Source organism: Pseudorca crassidens, chromosome 10, assembly GCF_039906515.1.
Source record: "Pseudorca crassidens isolate mPseCra1 chromosome 10, mPseCra1.hap1, whole genome shotgun sequence".
NCBI classification, from domain to species: Eukaryota; Metazoa; Chordata; class Mammalia; order Artiodactyla; family Delphinidae; genus Pseudorca; species Pseudorca crassidens.
This window is the reverse complement of record NC_090305.1, coordinates 10,965,291-10,978,747: the sequence shown is the minus strand read 5'-3', so window position 1 is coordinate 10,978,747 and position 13,457 is coordinate 10,965,291. Positions and strand designations below refer to the sequence as shown.

Here is a 13,457-nt window from a genome sequence, read left to right as displayed (position 1 = left end):
AGTTGTGGCTCGCGGGCTCTAGAGCTCAGGCTCAGTAGTTGTGGTGCATGGGCTTAGTTACTCCACAGCATGGGGGATCTTCCCGGACCAGGGCTTGAACCTGTGTCCCCTGCGTTGGCAGGCGGATTCTTAACCACTGCGCTAGCTGGGAAGTCCTTGTTCCCTCTTCTTGAAACACTCTTTGCCTTCTTCATCTGTGGAGTATCGCAGAAGGAAAAGAAAACAAGTAGTTTCGACAACGTTGTTTGACTTCTCTCCTGGGGGAGACGATGCTCATACAGATACAAGCCACTGATGCTGCTAGACCAGGCCCTTCCCTGTTCCCGCTTCCCTGCCCACCAGTTATGGGTGGCGCACTCGGTGCGGGGAGCACAGAGGGTGCATCCCATGCTATAGACACATGGATGGGTTCTTAGTCACTGTCTCCAAGCAGAGCTCTTCTTGGGCATCTCAGGAAAGCTCTTTTGCCTCCAGCTTCTTTAAAGAGCCCAAACCACGCAAGCCTTAAATCAAATTAAGCACACTTGTCCGGTCACGTGCTATACTTTCAATTAGATGTTGAACTGGGCAAAATTAAACCCTTTCATTCTTCTGAGAGTGTGGATGTCACAGTGTCCCAGGGAATGCCTTGTCCATCCTTCCCCATGCCATCGTCTCTCTTTTGGTGGTGGTGGTGGTGGTGGTGGGGATTGCAGACAGGCCTCTGATGACCTTGAACTTCAGCATCTTACTTACTCTCCTCTTCCTACACCCTGGGCCTCTGGCTCCTCCCATGAGACAGGGCAGTAGGATGGCTAAAAACTCAAGCTCTCTTTCAGATCACATGGGTTTAAATCTGATTCCGTATTTTTTTAATTGTATGAGCCTTATTCTTTCATTTAACCTCAGTTGCTCATCTATAAAATGGGGGTGACGAGAACCTACTTCCTGTAAGGACCTAGAATAGCGATTGGAATCAAGCACGTGTTCTGTGAGTTCTGGGGAGACTCCTAGGGCTCAGATGACTTCGAGGCCTTTTGAATTTCAGCACATCATAATCCAGCATGTGTAGGGGTGGCATCCAGAAAGAAGCAGCTTTCAAAGCTTTCTGAGGTCCTGTCGATGCATTTGCCTTCCAGCAAAGCAAACCAGGAAAACCTTTTCTCCGATCGGAGTAGACAGCCTCCCCTTGCTCTCCTTTTAGGAGAAGCCCAGGTGCCCCAGTTATAGCAGGAGTCCTGATTGTGCTTGCCTGGGATTTAGTTGGGTTATTTGCTGACTTGGTCAGTCAGGGATCTATGGGGAATGTGTTTGCATGAGTGATGTTCTGCGTGGTTTTTTGTGGGGAGGAGGGGGGAGTCGTGTGTTTGTGTGAGTTGTATGAGAGAAGGACAACTGGGGAGAAGCAGGGCATCTGTCCCTCACCCCAACGTGTGGACTAGTTTGGGGACTTGATGAGAAGAGGACATAGAAGCTGACGGAGCTGTTTCTATGCAAGACTTTGTGCTCTGGGCCTGGAAACAGCCGGAAGTTGGGAAGGAAGGTCTTCTGGCCACATTTGCGTAGATGCCCGCATTGCAATGACTGCTCAAAGACGACCAGCTTTGGGAGTGTGAGGGGATGGAAGCCACCTGCTGGTGGCCTAGCGTGGTGAGGGTGGGGACGGTCCCTCAAGACACTTGGTGAGGCCAAATTTCACAGAGCCTGGGGCAGACAGGCATGTTTGTAAGGGGCCCTCCCAGGGGTATGCAGTGAGCCAGAGGGCATATTGGATAAAAGCCCTGTCAGGTCTGGCATTCCTGTCTAAGCAGTCAGTTTTGGGGTTAGAAAAACCTAACACGCTGTATTTTTTAAAACATATTTATTTATTTTCTTTGTCTTCTTTTGGCTGCATTGGGTCTTAGTTGCGGCATGCGGGATCTTCGTAGAGGCATGCAGGATCTTTCCTTGCCGGGCAGGTGCTGCATTGCACCACGTGGACTTCTCTCTAGTTGCGGCATGCAGGCTTCTCTCTAGTTGCAGCGTGCAGGCTTCTCTCTAGTTGTGGCGTGCGGGTTTCCTCTCTCTAGTTCTGGCACGTGGGTTCCAGGGCGCATGGGCTCTGTAGTTTGTGGCACTTGGGCTATCTCGTTGAAGCACATGAGCTCAGTAGTCGTGACGCACACGCTTAGTTGCCCCGCAGCATGTGGGATCTTAGTTCCCTGACCAGGGATTGAACCTGCGTCCCCTGCATTGGAAGGCGGATTCTTTACCACTGGACCACCAGGGAAGTCCCACATGCTGTATTTTGAACCTAGAGGCTCTGGAATCCTAGGATACTTGAGTGACATGTATTTCTGGTGACACAATCTCCCCCACTACCCCACCCACCGCCCCATCCCTCTCATTAGAGACGTGTCCAGGACAGACTGCCTGGTAAGACCGGGAGTTTAGAATAAGAAGAAAAGAGGAAAGGTGTGCTAGCTCCATTACCCCAAGAATGGGGTTCACAAATGCTTCTTTGTCTGTAATCTGTGACCCTGACCTTCAGTGACCATTGCTCTGTTCTTCGCTAATCTTACCTCCTCCTCCCTCTATAATAAGAACAAAGGGCGTATCAAGGTAAGGAGGAGGGACCCTCACTGCCATTCAGGACCAACATTTTACCTGATGGAAAATGAGACACAGAGCTCCTATTTATTTCCCTCCAGTGTTCTGGGTTATCTACACGATGGCTTTAAAATGCAGCAGGTAAAGAAAATATACTAATAAATCCCAAACACTCTGGACCCATGGTTTTGCTATCTTGTGTTCAACCTCCATTCACCAATTTTACTCTTTAACTAATTTCAAGTCATTCATTTCAGGAAACACCCAGTGAGCACTTGCTGGATGCCAGGAACTGTGCTGAGCTGGGTTTTTTTAAACAAGGAATTTATGTAACTAAGTTGAGTTTCTCTACCGCTACCTGCCAACGCATTCAGTCCAGCAGAGGCATTAATACACGTGACATGACGAAGAAGGAGATGTTAAGTTTGTAAAACACGGAGGAAAAAAGTAAGCATGTAAAACAAGAAATTTGACGTCCCATGGTAAGTTCATGGGCCCTGAGGACGTGAGAGTCGTGAGCATGCGAGCCGCCTGTGTTTTTTTAATCGATGCATAGTGTACAGCTGGTGAACGGTCCAGGTCTTGAGTAGAATGACATGAGTTTTGACAAATGACACAGACAGGTAACCCACACCCCTATCAAGGAACAGAACACTTCCATCACCCCAGAAAGTTTCCCAGTGACCCTTCTCAATCAACACTCACCCCGTGTTTACTTTTAAGATTTCTAAAATATCCTTATATTTAAATCAAGGAATTTCCTGGACACTTATGAGGCGACCCTAAGGTTGTGTGTCTTTGTTTGGTTGGTTGTATTTAGATGGCCTGTTCAGCCCCTACTTTGGACATTCTGAATTAGAGCTTCAAGTGCTGCCAGATACTTCTTCTCAGGGAGGATATTCGTAACATTGACCTACTGGGGACTTAGGGGGAAACCATCTTTCTCCTCTTGGGTCCATTCAGCAATAACCCCTCAGCTGGTCTGGATAACTCTATCAGCTCAGAAAGGAATAAACACACATGGTCACTGCTGAATTCTGCCCCTTGGCCAGAATATGAGTAAAATTGAATAAGAGTAAAATCGGTGATTGGAGGTCGTTTTCACAGAATATGTGAAAACAGTAACATATCAATAGTAGCCAACAGCGGCTACCATTGGGGCCAGTTCTCCACAGGGTTCTCACATTTCTACATGTCTTGTAAACAGAGGCATCCACAGATTTTGTCCCAGACCATCCTCTCAAAGGTATTTGCCTAGCGGACAGCCTCGGAAGACAGAGGTCATGTCTCATTCCAAAGCAAAGTGCAGATGTATCCAGTACAATAAAGATAATATCTCCCTCCAGGGCCAAGAGCAGGTTGTCTGCAGCCTACTGGAAAAGCTTTGGGTTTCCTAAGTTGGGGTTCCTCTCCTGCAGTGCAGCCCCCCACATGTGTAGGCATCACCTGGCCCTCTGCACAGCATCCTGTGGGAACTGGGGCTCAGGGAGCCGGCCAGGAAAATGCTAATCCTCTGGTTGCTGCCTGCTGGAGAAGTAAACTCTGCTCCATTTGACTCAGGGGCCTGTGTCGTAGCCAGCATCCAGAAAACTCTTGCAGGGCAGGCTACTGGGTGAGCTTGCAGGTAGAGTGACAGCTCAGACGCTTTGCTGTTCTTGAAGCTATAAGCCCAGACGGAGTCTTCGGCAAGTTCTCTTCTAGTTAAATCATCACCCTAACAGTTGCCTCTAAGAGGGGGTGGCTCACAGGCTAAGAACATTCACTTTGAGTTCAAGTCTCAGCGCGGGTATGAGTGTTCTTCCTAAAGCAGAAGGAAGCCAAGCACTTGGCTGCAGAGACAAGGAGGAAGTGGGCTGCGTGCATGGTTAGCTCCAACTAACCCAAGCTCTACTGCCGCTGTCTGACTTGCCTCCTGCGATCTTGCTTGCCTTCTGCGAGCTGATCAAACCCGACACCGCTCTCACCGTGTTCTCCACACCCTCGTCTCTAGGTCTCCTGGGAAAGCAGATCAGCGGACTGTGATCTGCAGAAGTACTGCACCAAGACCAGAAGTTGAATTTTCAATTTGTACGATTTTTGTAGCTTTATACACTTGTAAGCATAATGCATGATGATTGTAAAACACTAAGATTCAGAAAAATCACAAAAGGTAATATAGAATGTTCATAACCACACCCCACGGGGAGCAGTGCTAACACTTTGGTTATATCTTTCCAGATGTTTTTCTGTACGTACACATGTTGTATATTTCTTTTTGGTTTGTTTTCTTCACCTTTTTTTCCCTTTTCTTAAGCAGGACTTTCTTTTTTTCTTTTAACAGTATAGTGTGGATATCTTTCCATCTCAACGGATAAAAACATGTAACATCGTTTTTCATGATTGTATAATATAGATGTATCCTATCCTTATTTATTTAACCAGTGTCTTTTTAGTGAACATGTAGGTTGTCCATTATTTTTCACTATCATAAATAATGCTCTTATGACCTGTCTCTCTGGCTCTGTCCTCTCTCTCTCTCTCTCTGTCTATCTATCTTTGCACACGAGTTGGAATATTTCTTTAGGATTAATTCCCAGGAATGGAACTACCCAGTCAATTGCATCCAAACTTGTTTTTCTTCAACCCCAATACATTTTTCTTAAAATTACAAGGTTGTGATGATTTGCCCGGAGAGAACAAATAGACAAAAGTGCAGGAACCAGTTCATATTAGATTGCTGTAAGGAGAATGCATTAGCATCATCTGAATCCACTTCTCTGACCTAACAACGGGACAGGGCTGGGTCTTAGAAACAACTAGAATGAAGAGTTCTGATACCACAAGACTCTTACTTCATATCGCTATTCCTCTTGATTTTGACAATCTAGTTCTTCTGTGTTTGTAAGTGGAAAACACGGAAACAAATGGCTCCCAAGTTTTAAATTGTATAGCCTCAATTTCAGAATTCCTGGGGAAGGGGCTCATTGACCTTGCTTGATTCTAGCCCCCACCACTGGCCCAGTCAACCATGGCCTGGGCTCTGTCCCATTGCTCTCACACAGCAGATCCCATGGCAACCACAGGGATGAGGGCGATAGTGTTTTAAGAAAAAAAGGTTCCTCAGAGGTCTGCTAAATCATTCACGGACATGTGCAGAACCAAAATGTAGTTGAAAATCTATTAGGATTTCATTCCCTAACCACCTTTCTCAAATTGGAGATCACTTTTCAAGTGAAAGTTTTGATGGCTTTAAAATGAAAAATTTTTTAAAGTCTTGTCTGAAATTACAGCAGAACATGAGATAATATAAAGAGAAAGCATAGTGAACATTGTAATTACATGTATGAAATAACTTGTATAGTTAGTTACACATATGAAATTATAGAGATGAATGAAACTGAAAAATAATATTGTCTGTTAGTATGATCGTGTGAGAATACAGTATTTTTATTTTGACTTTTTTGAGTGTTCAGTGTACTTAGTAGTGCTATTAATTATATTGAAGAACACAGGTCATACAAAGAAAGTCTTCTGGTAACATTTTAATAGTAGGATTCTACTGCAAAGTATACTGAATTGCAAAAACTACACAATCTGCTGTCTTCTATTCCCATGGCTCTGCGTCCATGGGAAGCCAGGGACCACCGGAATGTGCGCATTTTTTGGCCTATCACTCTTTTCTTCCTTTTCAAGAACATCACCTGCTAGCCTTCTTCATAAAAATCTCACTTGCAGGAAGCACCCTCGTCTTTGAACACACCTTGTTCATCCACCTCCATATCCTTATTGTAGAAAATAATTTATCCTACTTCAGCCATTTAACTGGGTAACCTTTGGCTGGTGCTTGGACTGCCCTAATTCGACTTCATGAACTGGACATATCGAGGGTCTTGCCCCTTCCCTCATTATTTGCTACCACCCATCTTTCCAGATTGCTCAAAATTCACCTCCCCTCATCACCCCCGTGTCATGGTGCTTCTGCCCTCACCCTTTGAACCTATTCAACCTCTGGCATCTCCATTACTCATTAGGAAACTCAAGTTTATTGCTATGCCTCCAGGGTGATGGTAAAAACATTTGACAACCTGTACTTCATGGTCACTGACTCATCACAGTGGACAGGGCAGTGATGGGCAGAGTCCTGGAGGAACCTGCAGTACAGAGCATTACTGCTTCTGCAGCTGATCACCAGAGTGTGGGAGACACCTGGAGCCCAGAGGAGGAACCAGGAAAACTGGAACAAGGGGAGAAGCTCTCAGGAGACTAGAAGTAATTCATAGGGAAGTATTTCAATAATTTAACAACCAGGGTGACTATAATTCTTTAAACAAACATACATTCTATTGATGTCATGTTCTTATGACTATGTGATCTTTCTTCCCATTTGGATTGGAAATTCCTTGGGGTCTAAAATTATGCTTTAAACTTGTTGTCCCATGAGACCCAGCCCACAGTCATCCTTAGAGTAAGAATAGTATTTCTGTGCCATGTGATTCAGGAGATGTCAGGCTGGGAAAAACCCTTGGTGCTCAGAGATGGGTAGTACCTGGCTTAGAAAACTGGAATTTAAGATGGACCCTTCCCATACCCAACATGAGTAAGAAATAATTTCTTATTCTCTTTGAGATCTGGGTCCTTGTAGGACCCACCACCTAACTGGCTCCTCATTTCAGAACATCTGGAAGGATGCTTCTTTAATGCAGATTAGGACTTGTGAATACTTTAAAAAAAAGAAGAAAACTCAGGTAGAAAGGTCATTTGTTACTTGCCTAGAAGTTACTATCACACATTGTACTCCCTCTTAACCCACCTGTGGTGGTGGTAGGAGTGTTAGGGAGGTAGGTAGAAAGTACAAACCTGTCCTGCAATAGTGAGACCAAGAACGCATCCTTCAGATGTGCTGTGGTTGTTGGGAGTAGTTGAGAAAGGATCGTTTGTGCCACCTTCAGGAATACCCTGGGCTCTTAAGGAGCTGGCCTGGAAATTTTGCCAGTTTGTAGAATATGATTTTCTCAGTTGCCTCGTCTCTAAAGGAAGAAGCTGGACTGTGTTTCGGTTATCCTGCTGCTGTGTTACCAACCACCTCAAAAGTCAATGGCTTATACCAACAACATTTATTTGTTCACCGTTCTGCAATCAAGCTGGGATTAGCTGGGTGGTTCTTCTGCTGGTCTCGCTGGTGTTCACTCATGTGGACGCAATCTTTTGGCAGCTTGGCTGAGGTGGGGCTGTCCAAGATGGCCTCATCACACGTCTGGTGTTGAGCCAGGGCTGTCAGCCAGGATGCCTCAGTCTTCTCTCATGTTGTCTTCCCAGCAGGATAGCCTGGGTTTCTAACATGGTGCAGCAGTGTTCTGAAAGGAGAATGCCCCAGTGCATAAGCACTTATCAAACTTTTTCTTGCATTATGTTTGCTGATGTCCCACTGACCAAAGCAAGAGCCATGGCCGAGCCCCGGATCAACATGGGAGGCAACTCCACAGGGTGTGCATCATGGCGGCCGTGATGTCACAATCCACCACAGACCACATGATCCCTAAGGTCCTTTCAACTCCAACAATCTATGTGCTCTCATTTTTTTAAAAATAAATTTATTTATTTTTATTTTTTAAATTTATTTTTGGCTGCATTGGGTCTTCGTTGCTGCACGTGGGCTTTCTTTAGTTGTGGCGAGCGGGAGCTACTCTTCATTGCAGTGTGTGGGCTTCTCATTGTGGTGGCTTCCCTTGTTGCGGAGCACGGGCTCTAGGCGTGCGGGCTTCAGTAGTTGTGGCTCACGGGCTCTAGAGCGCAGGCCCAGTAGTTGTGGTACACAGGCTTAGTTGCTCCGCGGCATGTGGGATCTTCCTGGACCAGGGCTCGAACCTGTGTCCCCTCCATTGGCAGGCAATTCTTAACCACTGCACCCCAGGGAAGTCCCGTGTTCTCATTTTTTAATATCAAGTTTAGAAACACACCCCTGGAACACAAACAGCCTACAAATCCTAGTATCACCAAGAGGACAAAATAGGCATATTTCCCCCTGTGACATGCGGCCCTTTCATATATATTGGCACTTCAAAAATCTTATGTATTTATTTATCTATTTGTTTAGCATATTTTTTCCTCTTTTCATTTAGTCATCACTCAGTGCCTATGTATCAATGTGAAAAGGTTACAGCTCTTTCAGGATTGTAATTCAGTTTGCTGTAATCATATTGTAGTATAAATGGCTGAAAAGACTTTGCAAGAGTCAATCACTGATCTTGATTACTTTTTTTTTTTAATTTCAAATTTTTCACCCCTTAAGATTGCACTATGCATTCATTTCACTTAGAGGGCAGTTGTGCAAAAGTGTGGCAGTAAGAGGAGTTAAAGAACGAAATTTGAACCTGAGTGTTTAGGAAAGGTTTTCACATCAATCTGACCCAACGTGTATCAACAAAATCATAGAATCTGTATTCTCATTCATGATAGCAGACTGAACTCATGCATACACTTGTTCTCCATCACCAAATCTCCTTGAAATGACAAAAAATATGTTTTAAAAGAGTAAAGCCTTATAAGCATTGGGAAATAGGAAAAGGTTCATTCAAATAGAAAGTAAATGGGATTAGATGAGGGTTCCTCAAACTCAGCATTATTAACACGTCGGACTGGATAATTCTTTGTTGTGGGGACTGTCCTATGCATGGTAGGATGTTTGTGAGCACCCCTGGCCTTTACCAACTAGTTACTAGAGACACCGCCGCTAACTCATGGCAACCAAGTGTCTCCAGACGTTGCCAAATGCCCCTTGAGAGCGGCGGGGGGCAAATTGTCCTGAGCTGAGAGCCATCTGATGAGGTGGCCTGGGTGCACTGGAGCCCAGAGCACATGCAAGAAGAGGCTGCTTCAGAGGTAAGAGCCCTTCAGGAACTTGCCAGTCAACTCCAGCTAGAGCAGGAGTGGGCTGTGCAGGTGACACGTGAGGTGAATAGTGAAGAAGGCCTGTCTGCAGAATAGCTTAGGGGCCGTCCCAGACATCTCCCTCCTGGCCCACAGAGACTGGCTAGCTTCAAGGAATTTGCTCCCGAACCAAAGCTCCTGCAGCTACTATTTAAATAAATTGGAGGATCTGGGAGGGAGACCATCCGGTTTAGATACTGAGGCTGGAGAGAGAGGCAGAGATTCAGATATCTACAACAACGTGGAAAGGGAAAAACACAAAGGAGCACAAAGCCGTCTCTCTTTGGAGATGATGAAGCCTCTAGGTTTTGTACCAGTTCCCTATCATGCATATTTCACCAGAGCCCTCCAGTTCAGGGGGAAGGCTCATCGAGGAAGGGAAGGTTAAACAACTGAAGAAGAAACGCAATCCAACTACTGATTACTTTGTTCATAACAAGAATGATCAACAGGATCATGAGACATTTGATAAAATCAATACAGGTATGTGCAAAAGAGAAAAAGATACACAAAAATCAATACTAATAAAAAGTTTTTCATCTTAATAATAATCAGGTGAATGCAAATTAAAACACAGGAAAATGCAAATTAAAACATCTCATGTTTACCTGTTAGAGAGGCCAAGAAATAAATAAATAAATAATAAAAAGAATGATAACACAGTGTTGGTAAAGCTCTGAAGAAATGGACGCTCTCACGTTCCATCAGTGAGAGGACAAAACCCTTTAGGAAGTGAATTTGGAAAACCCCATCAAAATTTAAAGTACACAGACTCTCTGACCCAGAAATTCTTCTTCTAGAAACTGTCCTGCAGACACATTTATCTACACACTCAAAGGTATATGTGCTAGGATGTTCATGGAAGCACTACATGTAATATCGAAAAAATAAGATGAAACTTGAGTGGCTTTCAATAGAGGAATAACTACGGTATAATGATTATATAGAATATATATGCAGCCCATTAGGATGAAACAGATCTGAATGTACTGATAAGGAAAAGATGTCACTTAGTAAGTGAAGAGAGTAATGCTCTGAACAATATGTGTATTATGATGTCATTTATGTACAAAAAATATCTCTGCATTTTGACATGTACATGAACATATATGTGGTGTCTAGAAATGCAGAAGGGGGCTGGCAGGGAGGAGTAATAGGGAGGGGTCATTTTATAAGGGGCTTAGGACACCTTTGTAAGCTTAGAAACAACCTTTACAAAAAAAGGTAAACAAGGAATGTTTACAGAGTTCATGAATATCATATCCACTTCCTTTATTTAAGACAAGGAAGCTGATGTTCCAATCGAGAACGCCAGTGTTCTGATGCCTAATCTTGTACTCTTTCCGTTTATCATGTTTCTTTTAAACTTCTAAGAATTTTACTGTCCATTTATCACAGCTGTTATCTTAATTGTAGTTTGGCTTATTTAACAGCTGTTGGGACTTATAAAAAGTCTAATGTATTTTATAGAACAAGCATATGCCCTTTTTACATGAGATTTCAGGTATCTATGAAAACAAATCCTGACATAATTTATTTCTCCAAGCATAAAATTTTCATGTGATTTTAAATCGTGGTTTCCCTGGAACAGATCAATTTATTTTGGTCATTAGTGCAAACATTCAGAGTGAGAGAGGCAGATGACAGGAACAGTGTGGGCCACGTGGGGACAATGTCCTGTCCTAGATGCTCTGGGGAGACCCACGCTGGTCTCAGAGACTGCATTCCAGCGTAGGTGAATAACGTGTATACTGGGAGAAACATGCAAAGATTTGTGTAAACAAAAGAACGATTGAGGACAAACAAATATTATCCTGTCTGAGAATGTAAGAGAAAAGAATGGACATGGTGAAGATTTCATTCCGAAGGTGTAGGATATGTATTCAGAGCCGGCTTCCAGGGAGGTGAAATTCAAGCCAGATTTTGAAGGGATGGAGGCCGCTTCAGGATGACAGATGCTCTTTCAATCCTGGAAGAATGTCGGGTAATTCGGACAGGATCTCAGATCTGATTTCTCTTGCCTCATCTTCAGTTGCCCAATATTGTGGATCCCAAGAACTTTGTGAATCTGAGCAGAAACAAACAAACATAAAAACCACAGCTGACCCACTTTGGAGACGTGGAAACTTAGTAAATGATCTTTTTCCTAGGACACTGACCAAAATATTTTTCAAGGCTAAAAATGGACCGTCTTTAGCTTCGCAAAAATTACTGCACATTTTAAAGTGGATGCGATGTCACATAAGTACTTAGAATTTGACTAAAATGTCTAATACTTACTTATTACCTTTGATCTATCTTTAAAATTGACATTTCTATTTTTAATATAAGTCAATTGAAAAAAACTCAAAGACAGGCCAAAGTTGGGTGTATTTCAGGGACAATACCCAATTCTCCCAGTGATGATTTCTGCTTTCCATCCTGTTCAAGATTTGGTGTAAATGCAGATAAAATGTGCTCACACAAACATGTATAGAGCTGGGAACTTCTTCTTATGTTGTTTAGAGCTGGGAACTTCTCTAAGAGGGAGCAGTACAATCCATGGCTGTCAAAATAGCACCAAGATGCTCCGTAGGGGAGATATCAGGTAGAGGGGGAGGCTCTTCGTTCTCTCCTTTATTTTCTTTAAGTGTTAAAGCTATCTCGCTTCAAAGGAGCAAGGCCTGTGCTTCCTTGCAAGCATGCTCTTCATCTGGAAGTACGGAGTCTTTGCTAACTGGTGCCCATTGCCCTCAGAAGCACTTTCTGGGTTCACAGGAGGAGAGGGCAGCACTGATGTCACCAGCTGATAAGGCCAGGCAGCAGCCCAAACCCGCAGATCAATAGGGAGGGAGGCAGGCGGCTGCCACTGCCCGGGCAGACAGCTGGTGTCTGCTCTGATTTCACTTCCTCTCTGGCCACAGCCCATTGCTATGGTCACGCGGGTTGAAGGAGAAAGCAGATCATTTCCACTTATCTGGACAATTTAGACTATTTAATTGGATTTGTTTTAAAGTCTTTTAGATTTCTAAACGGAGATTAAAAATAAACAACCCCCAGATCTCTCAGTTTTTGGTCTACAAAGGTATCCTTAGCTACAAACGCCCTACTATTCAATCAGGCCGATGTGAAACAGGACATTGAAAGAGCTGTGGACTGTTCTTGTTCACTGTTTAATGGTGCTCGCTTGGAAACTTAATTAAAAGCTTTTATCCATCAGTAGCACCACTGTCTCATCCCTGGTCACAGGTGGAAGAAATGTCAATTCCATGTGCTTAGGTAGTTCTCAACACCTCAGGGCGTGGGTTAGCAGAGCCAGCTGGTGAGCAGAGCTGAGATAGTTCATAAATTAAAAGAGAATAATCAAAACTTCTCTTTAAAATATTTTATCATAATTTAAACTTTTATCAAAGTAATATATGTTCCTAATTTACAAGGTCAAAGAATACTACAGGTCATTTAAGAAAAGGTATCCCTTTCCCCTGCCCTCCACACCTCTGAACCCCAAGCCCCCAAGGCAACCAATTTTAATTCTTTTAGTGTTATTTCTGGTATTTACCTCCACTTTTCTAACTATCATACTTATTGTTTATTTTTCCAATTTAGGTGTGATCTATTGACTTCTTACGTAAATGATACTCGGGAAATCTTTCCTGGAAAGTCTCATAGATACCCGTGGCTACACACACCTGTCCATGTTCTCTCCCCACATCATCCCAACATGGTTATTAGCTGTTTACATTACCATTAGATGTTTACATTATTATGACTATAGTTCATGGTCAGTTTTGTTCACAATGGAAATACCTAATCATCGCATATTGCGATTATATTTTCTCTCTTCTACAACTCTTTGTTTTTCCTGGAGTAAATAATTGTCTGGTTTCTTTATTTAATTTTCAATGTTCCTATAACTAATACTTCTACCAGTTTTCTCAAGAAAAGAGATCCTTTGATTTTCTTGGAAATATCCCCCCTGGAGTCCTCTACCCTCTATAGACTTG

At 43.5% G+C, this 13,457-nt stretch overlaps 2 long non-coding RNA genes across 3 annotated transcripts in view; one reads left to right on the top strand and one right to left on the bottom strand.

Moving 5' to 3' along the window:
• LOC137231580 (uncharacterized) overlaps nt 1-13,457 on the top strand; it is a 249,619-nt gene that overhangs the window by 106,250 nt on the left and 129,912 nt on the right. The window lies entirely within an intron of this gene.
• LOC137231581 (uncharacterized) overlaps nt 9,844-13,457 on the bottom strand; it is a 262,745-nt gene continuing 259,131 nt past the window's right edge. The window contains exon 4 of the long non-coding RNA XR_010946671.1: nt 9,844-11,542. This is a non-coding gene — a long non-coding RNA (uncharacterized lncRNA). The remainder of the gene's footprint in view (nt 11,543-13,457) is intronic.